The 8,041-nt window shown below is 37.4% G+C and overlaps 1 long non-coding RNA gene across 1 annotated transcript; it reads right to left on the bottom strand.

The window, feature by feature from the left end:
- Positions 1–1,021: 1,021 nt before the first annotated feature.
- On the bottom strand, positions 1,022–7,603 carry LOC308689473. Its single transcript, XR_014030009.1, has 8 exons — positions 7,495–7,603; positions 7,047–7,151; positions 6,768–6,819; positions 6,458–6,631; positions 5,442–5,468; positions 4,511–4,674; positions 1,932–2,252; positions 1,022–1,279 (listed from the first exon to the last, which is right to left on the bottom strand). It is a non-coding gene; the product is annotated as an uncharacterized lncRNA (long non-coding RNA).
- Positions 7,604–8,041: the final 438 nt, after the last annotated feature.

Genomic DNA, 8,041 nt, shown 5'->3' on the forward strand with positions numbered 1-8,041 from the left:
GGCAGCAGAGGGCACAATGTTGTTAGTGTTTAGTTGTAAGAATTTTCCGGGAAGGCCCCAAAAACTGCATTCAGGTCTTGATTCTTGAAGCAAATTACTAGACAACTGACAAATTGAATCCAGTTAGATTAGGCAATAGCGTTGGAAACACTTACAAGCACATTATCAATACCACCTGACGATGATTTACTATCCACATGTGCAGAATCATGTTGTGATTAGTCAGTATTTAACCACTGATACTTTACAATTCACTTTTCCCCCCCATCATCTAATAATTGTAAAATGAGTGGAATTGGTTGCAAGATTGTAGTACCACACACGGTGTCTGAAAGGCAATCTCTTTGAAAGGTCTCTCAAAAGCAAAAGACGAGACATATCCCAGCTGACATTTTAACGTCGAGTCACTGTTGAATCAACGTCAGGTGCCAGTGTTGGATAACCATTGAATTTTGTTTAGATTTTGCAAATCTAATCAACGTTGAAATAGCAACGTCTTTCCAACGTCACGTTTCTCAACATAAGTGAATTCGTCAACATTGAATCAATAGATTTTAGTTTAGATTTTGCAAATCCAATCAACGTTGAAATTTCAACATCACTATAAAGTCTTGCTTTTCAACAGTTTATTTTGTTAAACTGTTTTCACTAAAGTATTGATGTGTTCAACAGTAACAGCAAACACCTTAAAATGGATACATAAACACTAAGTTTGCGGACACAGAGTCAGCTAGGAAGAAGCCAATTGGTCAAAGCAAGACCAGGAGCCGGTTGCATAAACAAAGCCATTATGTTAAGACAGTGTCTTAAGTTCAAATATGACCCAATAGCAGTTAATCAAGGGCAGTCAGTCTTAGTTTTTGCTATCAAATTAGGCTAATCTACATTTTTATGTAAATGATTTAAAAAAGATATGAACAGTCTTAAAGAAAATAAATAGATGTCTAAGTTGTAAGACTGTCTTAGAGCTTTATGCAACCGGCCCAATAAAGATCAATAAAGAAGATCAATAAAGACATTTCACTGACGTAAGAAACATTCTTTATTACACGGCTGCAAGTGTGCCAACATTTCACACAACAATTTTACGTGTCGAACTTTAACCTTTAGAAAAACGGCCCAACCATTGGGCAACATTGAACACGGCTGGTTAAAATCTTCTCTTCTAGTTACTTCTTTCTACCACCTCTCCTATACTCCTCTGGTGCATATTTCAAGAATTTGGCCATGTATTCGTTTACTTTTGTTGTAGTTGTATCAAATGAGCTCAAGACAGTGTCTGATGAGGGGGAAAAAAACAGATCAGTATTAGCAAACGTTAACCTCTTAAAGGGGTGGTTCAGGATTTTTGACATCGGTCCTCATTCACACGTTAGCCTGGGTGTTATTTATCAGTGGAGACAGTTTTCAAAAAATTTCACCCAGTCCTTCCAGTTGCATAGTTCGCTGGTGGTCAACAGTATCCTCTAGCCTGCCATTAAAAACAGTTTTACCCACTCCACAGTACACCAAAATAAAATAAATTATAACGCCAGACTATCGATGTAAATGTCTGTTGAGAGAATAAATAATAACCGTTGATAAATAACACACAGGCTAATTTGTAAATGAGGTCCGATGTCCAAAATTCTGAACCACCCCTTTAAATTAAAATATTTTTCAAATATCAACTTCTGTGGCTTTGCCAATGTTTCAAGTATATAAATTAGTATTTATCAATGTGCAAGGTCATTGATATTCATGTGCTTGGGCGAGCAACAAAAGGCAGTTGGTAGTAACCAGTGCTGCCGGTTAGTCTAGAGCCCAGAATGGAGTATTATATATTAGAGCATGCTCTGTAGAGTCCTCCAACTAAAATGATTATTATTCTGCTTACTATATTCAATTTTTTAAAACATTGTTACAAAACTACTAGGTTAAAGCAAACTCACCACAGATTATCTTGTAGAGACGGGTCTTCATGAAGGCAACCTTCCCACTTTTTCCTCTGAGGCTCATTATGGTCATCATTTTATTTGTCATAGTTCTGCCATGGTAAAACAGATTTATATTAGAATATTATATTGCAATCGAGTTCATTATGAAAATGTAGCAGAGAGCGAGTAAGTGGGTGTGTGGGGGGAGTGCATGACAGTATATGCCAGGGAACATCACTGTAAACTAATGCAAAAAAGGAACAATGTTACTTGCGCAGCCATTGACTTCACATGGTCTGCAGCATCAACGCCTCCAAACCTCTTCAGATGTTTACTCTGAAAAGGAGCAACAAGAAATTAAAAATATAACCAGAAAAGTGGTCAGTAGAGTCCAGACCTCCACAAAGCAGGCACATGATGAGGACGAGGAGTTTGTAGTGGTCACCAAGGTGAACAAGCCAATTGTTAATGAAACTTTGCCAGCACTTTACAAGATTAATTATTTAACCCTTTTGTTGTCTTCGTTTTTTTATGGGCCTTTCACACAGGACGCGGTATGCGCGGCACTGCGCTATAAAACCCATTCATATCAATGGCTTGCGCCGCGCAAGGATGTTTTGTTGCTGCGTCGATCAAAGCGCAAGCGCAGCGGTGCGCATCATTGGCGTGCTCACGCGCACGCCGCGGTCAAAGTTCAAAATAGTTCAACTTTTGCCGCTGCGCTCTGTGACGATTACCAGCGCGGCCAATAGAAACAGGGGATCCAAACAAGCACGGAAATCAAAATGGATGATCGTCTCATAGACAGACAGATTTACATTAAAAATAGTTGTGTTTTAACAGTCAGGCAACTTGTAGGTAGGCAATGTGTGTAAACAGGTTTTTAATATGTGTCCCCATATAGGTTTTTAAAACTCCGCCTACGTCATAGCGCAGCGCAAATCGCGTTGTATCTGAAGGGCAACGCTGAACCCAGCGGCAAGCCCCGCGCATACCGCGTCCTGTGTGAAAGGCCCATTAGAGCACTTGTCCTCCAGGGTACATTAGCTACAACTAGCATAACACACACCTCAGAAGTGAATGAAGCCGGAAAAGGCACTTCCTGCTGTAAAGACCCGGATGAAAACATACTGTGCACGCTCTATAGGCCCCATGCTCCTATAAGACGTGCACACCTCTTCGTCTTGTCTGTCTCTGTTGTTGTCTCTGATCAAAAGGTGAAGCTGTACTTATTAGATCAGTTTGAGTGTTTGTCTTGTACCCAATCAGCGAGAGGCATAAGAATATCTCTACAAATCTTTAGCATTGAAATTCAGGGCTTAAAGCAAGAAAAGATTTGAGGTCTGAAAAGTTGTCCGGGAGGAAATGTGCACAATGTATTGAATTAATTTAAAAGTGCTCTTTGCCTGAAATCAGGAATGGTGCCTGAGAACTTTAAGCCCTGTACATTCGCCCCATGCACATTAGAGTTGTGAAACCATGTGTCACTAGCCTGATACGCAGACCCCAATAGAGTTCCGAAGTTATGACGTCACTTTTGTAGGCCAAAACGCGGAAGTGAGTTAGCATTTTAGCACTTCCGGTTCCCTCGCCCTAAAAGTCTATGGGTTTTTTGAATGGGTTTTTGCTAAATCGCCTGAAATAAGGTCTGTGGTTAAAGCCTCTTAATATTTTCACGTTTTGATCTATGACATAAAACACACCAGTTATAACCTGCTTGGCATTTGGTAAAGAAAATGTTAACAAAATGAGTATATATGGTTTATTTAGGGAACATATATGGTTTAATTCTAATATATTATAATAAGCATTTGTTGATGCTATTGGACAATTCTCTTTAATGTCAACATATATAATACAACTATTATATTAAATTATATTATGTTATATTATATTATGTTATATTATATTTATTATAATACAACTATTATATTAAATTATATTATGCCTATTATATTAAATGTTTGGAATTTAACTGTGTTATGCTTGTTCAGAGATTATTTGTATAGTTATCTTAAATACATAGAACATTTATAACTCCTCTATCTCTCCCTAGTTTTACTTACCGAGACTCGATAAACCTTGTCCCTCATGCTGGCCCGTACAATACCGGCAAGTAAACCAGCATCTAAGCTGCACTGTTCTACATGTCCAGATTTATAGTGGTTCTCTCCTCGATCTATGGTTTTTCTAGCGTCTAAGAAAAAGGACATAAGATTGGAAAATGATACGGCCATAGCTAATGTTAGTGCTTCTGAGATGGTAAAAGCGCGTTTTTTTTTCTGGCGAATTAGCAAATGGTATGCAAACATACAATCAAACATAATACAGTGCAAGATAACCTTTAAAGTTTATTTTGGGGCACAATGATCAGGCATAATAATCTTAATCACAAAGAAAATAATATTAAGGTTTATATAAACTAACAAAATAACAAACGATTTTTAATCCAAAAAAAGATCTCAGAGAGGCACGCATAAACAAAAATAGTTTCTAACATTTTTGGAAAAAACGATAGGGCAATATTTCTCATGAAAAAGTGGATAAGTGTTCATACACAGCGCAGATCATGAGCGAAAATAAAGAAAACTTACCAGTTCTGCTCCCTCATTCTTGTCCTCCAGGTGATTCTCTAAAGCTTCGAGCTCTTCTTCAGTGTTTGCCGGCTTCACTTCATAACTTGTTCCAGCAGATGAGGTGGCAACGTGAATTGTATCCTTGATTTTGACAAGGAGCTGAAGAACTCTCTTCTGGAATTCTAGCCAAAAAAGAAGCGACCAATTATTATTTTTATGGACAGACACTCTTGGCCAGGGCTGAATGATCTGGTTTAAAAATAAAATAAAGAAGGGAAATTGCTACAGCAGGTATTACAAATGAAGTATAATTCTAAGTAGTGGGAATGATCAAGAGTTTTGCTGATATTTCTTCAATTTGCCTTGAGGACAGCCTACACCCTCTCGGTCCCTGTTTTAGAAAGTTCAGCAATCGTCTGACAACCCCTAGGGCAGACAACATGCATATTGTCCAGCACAAACGTTTGTATGCACTGCAAGCCTGCAGCGATCAAGGGTGAACAACCAGTCATCTTCTGTTCTTGCATCAATCTTCTCCTGTGACTGGTAGTTGAATACAACCCTGTTATGTAACACCAAGAGCAGCTCATCAACCAATGTGCGTGTTGCCTTATTTTTTACAGCCCATTTTGCCATATCACTTCTTAGATCACTTGATTCCTCCTCGGACAAAGTTCCAATTTCTGAATCACTTTCACCATCACTGTCTGAACATATAAAAACTAAATATTTTTAAGCCTAAATGTTTTATAAATAAAATCATTAAAAATTGAAAATAAGTCATAAACATTCAATCAAATGAGGTAGGCTGTGCTCATTTTTTTTAAATATTATCTTCCACATCAACCTGTATTTACATTTTACAAAAATGTAAATGATTTTAGTTTTAAGGGTAACAGTTACTTTCCGATTCAAATAGATGGTTGGGTTAGGTATGGGGACAACTCACCGTTGAAGGACGTGTTCTTCCAAATCTCTGGAAAAGAGAAGGAAGAAGAATGAAATCTCAACCTTATTTTTAAAGTTTGTGGATGGAAAGTGTGTCAATGTACCACCATGGCCTAATGGTTAGAGAGTCAGACTTGTAACCCGAATTAATAGCCAGGGCCCATCCGTAGTTGTTGAAACATGGGTTTCCTGTTTTCAAACATTACAGGGTGTGCGCGCATACCAGAGGCAGAAAGCCAGATTGGTGAGCTACTGCAACAAACTTAAGTATTGAAGCTTTCCTTATTGTTTGTATATAACTGCTGACTCAATAAAACGTGATTTTAGTCGGATCTCATTGTCTGTCTTTAATTTTGCAGTGTTACTGTGATGTGTGAATTAATACTGTACTGTAAATCAAAGATTTGATCATGGATTATGTGGGAAGCCTTAGTAGGCTACCTCCAACTGTGCTGATTATTCATTCGGTTCACATCACGTCACTGTAGCTTTGCGCCGCCATCACGGTCTCAGTAATGCCTGCAATATGTTGTGCAGTTGGCTGCAACAACAGCTGAAAGAGGAACCCTGAACTGGTATTTTATTCTATACCAAAAGAAAAGGATAGAAGAGAGAATCATTTATTTAAAAGACTTGAAGTCTCATGTTGGTTTGTGGTTAATTATATTTCCATTATACTCTCAGTGCCCAACATTATACAGACAGATTTCGACAGATAATGTTTTTTCTTCATTTTATTTGTTGGATCTGTTTAAATGGTAAAGCACTTTATCATGGAAAGTTAGTAAGATTTGGAGTTGTTTTGAATATAACTGTCTGTCTGTCTGTTAGTTAATACTTACCTAAATCTAATAAATATTTTTCTGAAGTTCATAAAGATATTGTCTTCGTCACATGCACTTTAGATGTTATTTTGTGTGAGTAACGTTAGCTCTGCAGACACATAATCTCAGCCTTGAAATGCATATTAAAGGACTAGTTCTTCCAAAAATGATAATTCTGCCGTCATTTACTCACCTTCATGTGCAAATCCATAAGTTTACTTTCCGTGGAAGACAAAGGGACTTTTTTGAATATATAGCGTAATGGAGACTCTTCTTGTCGATGTAATGATGGTCCCGCTCTCTTTTCAGGGAGAAGTAGTTCTCACTCAGCTCTCTATATTGTCTTTCGAGTCAGGGGAAAGCTCATCTAAAGGAGAGAGAGAGAGAGAGAGAGACAGACACACACACACACACGCACACTTTACTAAGGAAAGGCAAACACATTGTGTAACAAACTAACAGTGTCAGTTTATGAATTCATCAAAATTAGGAGTTTGGCAAACCTGCAGCTGATTCCAGATCAGGCATGACACTAGGTCTCTCATCGGGAGCTACCTACAACAAACAGCAGAGGAAGGCATATCAACATTAAAATATCAGCAAACTAGAAGCATAAACAATCTAGGCTGCTTTCGAGAGAAAACAACATATACAGGCAGGACACAGAAACTGGCAGAAAAAAAAAAAAACTGTCAAACAAATGAGGTCAAAATATTTATGGTAAAAAATAATGGTAATGGTAAAATAATAACAACAACAACAACAACAAAAAACATACAGACCTTGACACCTTTCTAGCACTGTCTCTGGTGATGCTGATATGAGGGAAAATGGAGGTGTGCACAAGTGTGCTTGATGTCCTTGCATGTTTCTGTTCATTCTAAAACCTGTAGAAATTTCCCGCACATATTGTTAATGTATAAATAAATAAAAGTATCCTTAAAAAAAAAAAAAATGCAGGATTCCTGTAGGTTATTTTTCTAAGGAAAACAGTTTAATTCACACCTAATTAACATATATGGATGCATCTTGTACTTCTCTTACATGTTTGATTTACTTTCAATTCTTAAGATAGATTTCAAAACTGCATTTTCAAAATTATAAAGCTCCTTTAACAAAACAAATGTGCAAACGCGTTAGTCAGCTCTGGGGAAAACGCTCACAATCCCACAAATTATCATACTATGATAAAAGCATACATTTCCACATATTATTCCATATACTACTTACCTCTCTCAACCATTTGTACATCAAAACAGAATGCTGCCAGCCACCATAAAGGATGCCACGCGTTGATAGTAAACTCGTGTCTGTGACTCGCATGGTTCTTCGCTTGTATGCATGCTTATTGGTAACTCGCATATGATCGCCACCTATGGGTTGTTGAATATGTATTATGTTATGTATGTTTCCCTTCCAGGTAACCCAACACTGACTGCACAACCGATTCATTTTAATTGTTAATTAATTTTGTAAATCTAGCTTAGTTAACATATTTATATTCTAAAGTTTATATATAATTATATTTATTAAATTATTGTGGTATATCACTTTCTTGACAAGGTAACGCAAGGTATCATTATAAAAATGTACATTAAAAAAAAAAATTAAAAAAATAATATACATTTGTGAGCGTGCCAAGCCCGCGAAACCTGGCAGCGGGCATATATAAGAAGGGGTTGTGACCACCGCGCGCAGAACCCGGTTTTCATTCCAAGTGGACATCCATATTCAACTACATTTCTGAGGTAAAGTACTTTTTACTTAACCGATGTAG

Source organism: Scardinius erythrophthalmus, assembly GCF_964197995.2.
Source record: "Scardinius erythrophthalmus genome assembly, chromosome: 4".
Classification (NCBI taxonomy): domain Eukaryota; kingdom Metazoa; phylum Chordata; class Actinopteri; order Cypriniformes; family Leuciscidae; genus Scardinius; species Scardinius erythrophthalmus.